The sequence below is a fragment of the Rutidosis leptorrhynchoides genome, chromosome 7 (genome assembly GCF_046630445.1).
Source record: "Rutidosis leptorrhynchoides isolate AG116_Rl617_1_P2 chromosome 7, CSIRO_AGI_Rlap_v1, whole genome shotgun sequence".
Classification (NCBI taxonomy): domain Eukaryota; kingdom Viridiplantae; phylum Streptophyta; class Magnoliopsida; order Asterales; family Asteraceae; genus Rutidosis; species Rutidosis leptorrhynchoides.
This window is the reverse complement of record NC_092339.1, coordinates 250,484,788-250,494,020: the sequence shown is the minus strand read 5'-3', so window position 1 is coordinate 250,494,020 and position 9,233 is coordinate 250,484,788. Positions and strand designations below refer to the sequence as shown.

At 33.4% G+C, this 9,233-nt stretch overlaps 1 long non-coding RNA gene across 3 annotated transcripts; it reads left to right on the top strand.

The window, feature by feature from the left end:
- Positions 1-1,997: 1,997 nt before the first annotated feature.
- On the top strand, positions 1,998-6,358 carry LOC139857489 (uncharacterized). Of its 3 annotated transcripts, XR_011762545.1 has the most exons (5): positions 1,998-2,341; positions 2,440-4,798; positions 4,903-5,013; positions 5,508-5,565; positions 6,109-6,358. It is a non-coding gene; the product is annotated as an uncharacterized lncRNA (long non-coding RNA). The 3 variants fall into 3 exon arrangements; XR_011762546.1 differs by lacking the exon at positions 6,109-6,358 and having other exon boundaries at positions 1,999-2,341; positions 5,519-6,050; XR_011762544.1 differs by lacking the exon at positions 6,109-6,358 and having other exon boundaries at positions 1,999-2,341; positions 5,508-6,050.
- Positions 6,359-9,233: the final 2,875 nt, after the last annotated feature.

Below are 9,233 nucleotides of genomic sequence, written 5' to 3'. Positions count from 1 at the left end.
ATGCTAAATATACTTGTAGACACACTCCTTAAGTCCTATATAGATGTGATAATTTCAACCCAACTATCAATAAATGGGTCAATACATTTTACGATTCATTTATAATAGGTCAACAGACAAAATTGACTAAAGTAGCTTAAAAGGAAATGATAGCGGTTAAAAAGTAGTCAAAAATGTAACATAATGTGATTATACTTTTAATGTGATTTTAAGAGCCCGTGCGTTGTACAGCAACTATAAAACATAGTTTTCGTAAACGTTAGTATTTGTACACCATTGTTTGTTGTTGATAGCAGTTTAATGATGAAACACTTTAATAGTATATGTATTGAAACTAAAGAAATTAGAAATGGTAAAAATGAGTTTCGAAACCATGGGGTCGGATTACTTTGCCCTCCCGGGTGGCCCGATCAGAGATAACCTTCTACCTTTATGCAGTATCTTATATTAAACAAATAATATATATCTCAAAAGCCCTGAAACACAACTCACCAAATCGTAAATGTACGTATTTGCAAGTCTACATGTGAATTCCAGGTGGTGTCAAAATCATCCCGTGATGATATAAAATTATATGGTAGTAACTTAGAAAGGACTATATAACACATAATATGAACACTAATATTTACAACCAATAATAAGCCCCAAATGATATCAATCAAAAGATTGGGTATAGCCCAATTGATAATTTTAGTGAATATTATGCAGAATTTATTTTCAAATACTATAAAATCTGACCAATATTATGTAATAAATTAAGTTTGCAAATTAAATAGAAAAGTAATGGAATTAAGGTTTTTAGTAACCTCATCTGAATTTACAATTAGTCAGATCTTCTCTTGATATATAAGTATTAGAGGTGGCAAATTTGACCCACTAATGTATCAATCAGCTGTTTTTGTTTTCTTGTAGAAGCGAAGTGTATCTAATACTAGGTATATTAATGTACTTTTTGTGTCTGTAACTAACTTAAACCTTCCATAGATATAACAATTTATCCAAGCAAAAACTGATATAACCATATTACCTGCTCGCTCAACTTAAACCTTCATATGCAAACTTGCAACAGACGTATTATACGTAGAGATCAACATACGTATACTAAGGCGCAAAAACTTGTCACGATCAAGGAGTCAAACACAAAGTAATTCATACAAAGCACCCAAATTAAAAATAAAATGTAAGCGCTTACGGTCTGGAAAACTGGAAGAGGAAAAATTAACAACCCAATTACATTCATTGATTCAATTAGAATCCCTTAATTTGATAATTTTGTAACAAAACAAAGATTTACCTGGAAATCATGGAAAGTACATGATGATGAAGATGATGACAACGATGGTGACGATTGTGACGGAATAGTGCAAGCAGCGGCGACCTTAGGGTTCCGCTGTTCCAATCCTGATTCAATGAACGTCGGTCGGAATGAGAATTAGGGTTCCGACGACCTTAAGGATTTTGGATTAACTATACAAAATTAATACCATTACGTGCATAAAAATGTGGCAAATAATTTAGATGTATCATCGTCGTTTGTTGACGTCGCCGGAGGATTGTATCGGCGATTTAAGATAATCGTGGTTGATATTTTTTGAAGTGAGAGGTTACTTTTTTGTTTCAGATCTGTATCTTGGCTGATGATTAAACGTGCTTGGTTTTGTGTTAATTATGGTCTGTGGCGAATAAGAATGCAACACTTGTCACTTCATTAGAATTAATCAGAGTACTTATCAGTTAATAATAAAATTACATGTGGAAATTGTGGATTTGGGTGCTTTTCGAGGCGCCACATGGAGGTAACCCACACGGTTTGTAACATGTAGAGAGATAGAGAAGATTTTTTAATTTATATAATAAATATAAATATAAATATAAATAAACTAATTCCCGTAAAAATACCACAAACCCACTTGCACACTCCGCTACAGTATAACAGTAACACACAGTACCGTCTTTTCTTTTTTTTCCCATCTCCACTCTTCAGGGGCTTTCTTCACCAAATTGCCCAAATCAAAACCCTAAAGCACCATCACCCTCAAACCCCTGAATCACCATCGCCATCGCCATCATCCATGCGATTAGAAGAACTTTTATGGTACTGTAGAGTCCGTATCAGATTGCATCGCATAGCAAAATTTCATTGTTTAAACTAAACCGAATTAACCCGATCCGTACGCCCCCAAAATCTCCCCAGAAACGGCGCTTTATAAACCCTAATTTTTTTGTTGGTGTGAGGCGTCGCATTTTTCTTCTTCTTACGTATTGATTGATTTGATGTTGTCCTGTTACAGAGTGCTTATTCGGTGCGTTACCTCTTTAGCAATTGTCACTTTGTTCTCAGGTAAGCTTTTATTATTGATTTCAGTTTCAATTGCTTCTGGTATTGTGTATATTTTTCCATTTATTGTTCATGTTTAATGATATTTGGTTAATTTTTAGGTTATCACCATTATTTTCAATTGAAAGTTCGAGTCTGCAGTTTGTCGTTGACTTTCGTTACGGTAATGTATTATGTTGTTGTTGTTGTTCCCTAAATCAAGGGTTCTCCATGGGAATTCCGTCTTCATCATCAGGTTAGGTTTTCGTTCAAATTACTTTAGTTTTTTCTCTATACGTAAACACATGTATTATGTATATTTGTATATGCATATATGGATCGTTATATGTATGTTCATTAGTAGTTAGAGGTTAATGTGTTTTAGCATTCTGCTAGGGTTTAGTATTTTTTAAATTTTGCTTCATGTTCAGGATAAAACAAGATTTTGAGGACTAAGACGCCTAAATTTAGTGATTCTATGTGCTCTGTTTATATACTTATAGTGAGAAGGTTATAAGGAGTTGTGAATATTTAAGCAATTAAGTGAAGAGAATTTATTATTCTTGGGTTCTTTTTGCTATTTATAGTTTGTAAAAAATAGTGGCTGATACGCTGATATTAGTTTTCATTCAAGATGCAAATCGTTTGGGTTAACTGTGTAATGTGTCAAAATTTTCTCAATGTTTTACTGTATGTATAAAGCCATTTCAATTGTTGATGTCGTATGTATTATGTATATGATTACTTCTGCAGGATGTCACATGCCAATGACTTGGTATTGACATGGAAAAATCAAACTGAACAAGTAGCAACGACTGCAATCTCAACTTTTCGAAATACCACATGACATCATTTCTAAATGCCTAACCAATTTTAGCATTAAGCTTATATATTGGTTTAGCCAGAGTGGTCACACATTAATTTTTTTAACGAGAGGTAAGCGATTCGAATCTAGGAAAGTAGGTCAAACAGATCATTGAACTGGCGAGTTCATTTTGGGTCAAATAAGTCAAACATGATGAGTTACTTTTGAGACAGCAAGTTGGTTACAGGCATTAACAATAGAATGGTTTGCGAATTTGTGTAGTTAACTGACCGCTGTGTTTATAGCTGGTTTTTGAGCGGCAGTCGATTTTTTAATACTATATTCATGATTTTGACTGCTTAGACACCTGACCCATTTGAGGGTATAGGTGTTAAAATAAATGACAGTCAATGAAAGCATGCCCTATACATAGAAGTAACTCTGAAAAATCTGGTGTATTGAAAATGATGCGATCCAGGGAAATATGAACTACAGGAAAATGATTGATGTGTTGTCGCATACTAGATCGTTGCATAGATGATTGTGATTCACCTGCGTTTAGTTTCGGTACAAGTTTTGCTCTTAAAATGTTTAAAGTTAGGGTCTTTTCCTACATTTAGAGCAGTCTATATGGACTTATTTCTCTGGGACTCGATACTTTTAAATTGCTTTATGATTGTGAAATTTTAATTACCGAGTGTTGTTATCCTCTTGGCGTCTTACACTGTCACGCAGCGACAATGTTCTCGAGCTGACTTTGTGAAACAAAAATGTTACAAATTTTGACGTCAAGGTAATTTTCATTGTATACACATTTTACAAGCATTTGTGGTAATTTATTTTGGCTTGAAGATGTGAACTTATCTGTGGACACTGCTTTAAAAAAATTTGAAGATATGAACTCTATTAATGAAAAATTACCTTAGTATAAAACAGTGACCACAAGTAATTGCTGGCTCTAATTCGAATGCTCAGCATATGGGTTGTATTGTTCGCTGTAGCTTTAGTAATATAAAAACCCTGATTACTTTAGTTTTTACATAGTTTCCATGTTTTTTGATTCTTTTGGCTTTTAGTCAATTTAGGTTTAAGTTAAAATCATCTCTTCAGTTGCCCTTTTGCTTCATTATTCATAATTTCAGGTTTAGTACTTTTTATTTGGATAATAATTTTTTTTTTTTTTTAAAGATTAAATGCAACACTATGCTATAAATGTTCAGGCTTCAAAGAGATAATAAGAATGATTATAATTGTTGTTGGTATTTCATATTAACTACAAATATATAACAACTGAAAATTATGAGCAGTGGAGACTGGATGTGTGCTGCATATCAGCATGTAAACTTCAAGAAACGTGACGGCTACCAAAGATGGGTTGCCTTCTAAAAGCGCAGATTTCATTTGTAGTCCGTGTCATGTTCAACTTTAATTTATATACACGTGTTATTAATTTGTTCATGTTTCTTCCATTCGCGGTTAACTGCACCCTTAACCATCTTATCGGTAACTCTTTCTTTGTTTTTCAAATTTTTTTAGGGTTTGTAGCATGTTGCAAGTCCAAGGGTTTAAGGAAGTTCAGGGATTTCATGTTTAATTTGTAGCATGTTGCAACTCCTCTGCTTCTTCTGTTTATTTCTGTAGATCATTGCTTACTGAGAATCGACATTCAACAGCTGGTAATAACGTTTTTTTTTTCCATTTAATTTACCGGTGCTAATCACTCTCTATTGTATGTTTCCGACATTTGCAACTTCACTTTCTTTTGTTGTTTGCTTTGCAGCTGCAATAATCACTCCTGATTCGCTTCAGCAACCTATGCAGCTGGTATGTCAGTGTACTCACTATCAGTGTTCATCATTGCTTGGAACCTTTATCGCCCTTTATCCCGAAGGTATATAATTGTGTTATTACCTGCTTAATCGGTAAACCATTTCCTACTTCCGAATTGTGTGACATTAGTTATGCTACTAGCTTAGAGTAGGAATCTAAATGCTACTGTAAATACGCTGTAGAATAGCGTTGTTTTGGACTCAAATAACTTCAAGGTTCTCTATTATACTTGCTTTGAGTTATTACGTTAGATATTACTAGGATAATTACTAGGATAATCTTAGAATGCTAGAAGATAGCCTCAAAAAAAAAAAAAAAAAAAAAAAAATACTGTTTGCATGTTTGAGAGAGTAAAAATACAAAAGCTAAGTTCCTCCAATTAATTGTTCTTTCTGCTCTATTAAGCTGTATGGATAAATCAAAAGTGTATATGTTGCACTATATATATCATATACTTTTCCATAGAAGCAAATTTGCTAGGTGCTCGGATGCATCTTTTATCACCCATAATTCTAACTTTAAGAATTATAATTATCTGTAAATATTTTTTTTTAGTTAAATTGTAGGAAGAAGGCCATTGTAAAGAGGGAAACAACCTTGAATTTTTGAGCAGGTAACCTATACAAAATTTTACAATGGTGTGAAATATATTTCAAGATGATTTTATAAGATTATAATTTGCCATTGTAAACTTAATGAAATTTTGAAGTGTGTCTAAGAATGGCAAATGTGTGCAAGCCGTCTCTTATGTGCCACTTTATCTCTTTATATGAGACCCAACTACAAACTTTAATTGAAAGCATACCAGCAAACCAAATCGTATCTACTTATGCTTCAAACGACCATAAGTAACAACCCTCTTCTAACACCAACATGCTTTTGAATATCAAGATACGCAATGACTATTCCAAGAAAGCTTCCGACTGTAGTGTGTTCCTATTACATGATATTTATTTATATAATGTTTTAGTTGTTTGTAGCTTATATTGGTTTCTTATCATTTATGTCATTATACTTTCATATGTTTCTACCACTGTTACTGATACTTTTAGACGTTTGATGCGTACACTTTATGCTTTTATTAATGAGTGTTAGAAATTACAAGCCATCTGTCTTTTACTTTGTAATTTGATGGTTTCATATTTTGGTGTTGAAGTAACGTCTACCCAGAATGGCAGTTATCAAGTGTTACAATTGTCAAGCCCTACTAGATATAATTGCAGCACGTCCTCTTTTGATGAGCCTTTAACCTTCAAAGTATGGTACGTTTTGTTTGCATTATTTTTTAATCGTTTGTGTAATTAGCATATCAGCCACTAAAAAAGCACTATCAATTTACTTTACAACATATTGATCTATATGTGTCTGTCTCTGAAATTTCAAGTTACAAACATTCCTTTAGTACATTAACCGAAGATAATTATTATTGTCAAACTCCTCCAAGTTCCTTTTTTAGTTAATCTTATATGCCTCATTCAACTACAAGGTTTTCGACCCGACGCCCGTCAATAGGCGATTTAAAATAAAGGTTTTGGTCTTCGTAGAATCTGACACACTTTTGATCTTTTTATTCAACAACCCATTTTTATCATTCAATTTATTATCATTTGCCGCACTTACAACATCATAATTACATGTCATAGCTTTAGATTTCCTGGAGAGCTTTTAATGAAAAAACAAAGAAAAGACTAATCAAACAATGAAGTTGGCCATATAGTTATATGTTGTACCTTGCACATTAATCCTACAGACTCCCACTAGGCATGACACAACACCAAGTAACTATACAAACAATGGTAAGCGTCTAGCAACACGTCATTGTCCCCAAATTCATGTGAGGGTAGTTTCTCGAAACTGTTTATGGTAAGTTTTTAAATGTCATTCGTCCTTTTGTTTCAAATACTTTAGTTAAATTTGAGATATGGATCTTCGGTCATTCTCATTTGTTTAACAATTTTGTTTCTCGATCTTAGAACTGAATTAGATCACCAAATTAATTAAGTATCATCTTAATTACATCTGGGTGCGGCCACACAAATATCTTATTCATTCATCGAGGAGCTCAAAAAGTATCTAACTCCAAACATTTTAGAGGAACAAATCCTATATTGCATACACGTGTCTATCACGAGCTTTACATTATACCTAATAATGACATTTATAACAGCCTTATTCAGGACAACGTTTAACCATATCAAAATACAATGCTACACTCATCAAGACGGGCGTGCATCTCAAGTCTAAGGACACAAAAACATAATCACTAAAAGATTTACTACTGACTACGATCCATGTAGTGACATCTCATGGTTGGGTCATTCCAATATTCATCATCAATGAATACATATGAATTTTGGTCTCAACAAGTTAACTATTCATCATCAATGAATATAACCAAAATTTCACATTAATCTTAATTCATGTTATTCCCATAACATGACCGATTATGGAGATTTTGAATAATCAACAATTATTCATGGATTAAACATGCTAATATAGAACACAGTGATATAAATGAAAACGACCATATCAAGTATGTCAATTCATTAATATAAAACTGCTTAATGTTCCAAAAATATCCAAATATTAAATTACAAATGAAAAAGATCAGCAGCATTACGAAGTCCAATACTACTAGCATGATCATCATGCTTGTTGTGCATCATGAGCTTCGTGAACGGGTCAGCCACATTATCATTTGTATAAACCTTTAAGAATACTAATATCATTCCTCTTAATGACTTAATGAATGTAGTCAAACTTTTGAAGAATGTTCCAGATACTTTTATGTACATGTGATTCTTTCAAAAGTATATTAACACTCGAACTATCATAGTACATATTATAGAAAATTAAATGTTTTGTACTACTCTGAGTATAACAAACTTCCTTATCCAGACAGCTTTCTGAGCAGCTTCTCAGTCAACAATGTATTCTGCTTTTGTTGTAGATTGTTCAATAGTGCTCTGCCTAGAGCTCTTCCAATCAACTGTCTTGCCCATCATGACAAAGAAACAACGTGACTGAATTGAGAATCATCTTGATCAGTTTGGAAACTAGAATCAGTATAAAACTTAATACTTAACTCTTCTTCCAAACTACCGTAAATCAAGAACATATCATTAGTACTCTGCAAATACTAAAGAATATTCTTAACAACAATCCAATGTACTTCACCTGAATTATGTTGACAATGACTCGTCAAACTCAAAGCTAACGAAACATCGAGTATAGTACATATCATGGCATACATAATGGATCATATAGCCGAAGCATATGTGATACATTTCATTTGTCTCATCTCATCTGCTGTGATAGGACTTTTGAGACTTTCTCAAGGTTATGCCCTGTTGCATTGGCAAAGTTCCATGCTTGTAGTTTTGCATGCTAAATCTCTGCAAGATAATGTATGTACTTTGATTCAAACCAATAAGCCAATTGGATCTATTGTATAGCTCCTCATTCCAATAATATAAGTAGCTTCATCAAGATCCTTTATGGAAATACATTTTTCAAGCCAAGACTTGACATCTTGCAAGTTGAAATGTTATTTCTAATAAATAATATGTCATCAACATATAGGATTAAGAAGACTACTTTGCTCCCACTAGCTCTAATGTAAACTCAGGGCTTATCTTGGTTTTGAGAAAAATTAAACACTTTGATTTTCTCATTAAACTTAAGATTCTAGCTCCTGGATGCTTGCTTTTATCCGTAAATGGATTTTAGAAGCTTGCATACTTTAATAGAATGCTTAGGATTCATAAACCCTTCCGGCTGAACCATATATACGTCCTCGCTTAGGTCGCCATTTAGGAAAGCGGTTTTGACATCCATTAGCCATATTTTATGTAGCGACCCGACAAAATCGTCTTGACGGCGCCGTTAACTTAGGTCCCGTTGCGTGGTCATAGTCCCTATATGAGACGCGTTTGACCAAAATTATGTCGCATTCATTTGAAACGTACAAGACTTACAAAGTTTAGTTTACCAAACGGATCGACAACAAGTTTATGTTTACAAAAGTGTAAAGTATAAATGAAAAACTTGCGACATAATTAGTTTAAAATCACGGTTACTATAAATAGCGTAAGTATGTATGCTTGACCCCAAGCAAGTATATCAAAGTGTGCGCATGTATGCTTGACCCCAAGCAAGAAATCAGAATGTATGCATGTATGCTTGACTCCAAGCAAGTATAAGTATACGCGGAAGCATGTATCAAAAAGCCATTCATGAACCTGAGAAACATAAAGAAAACTGTCAACGAAAAACGTTTGT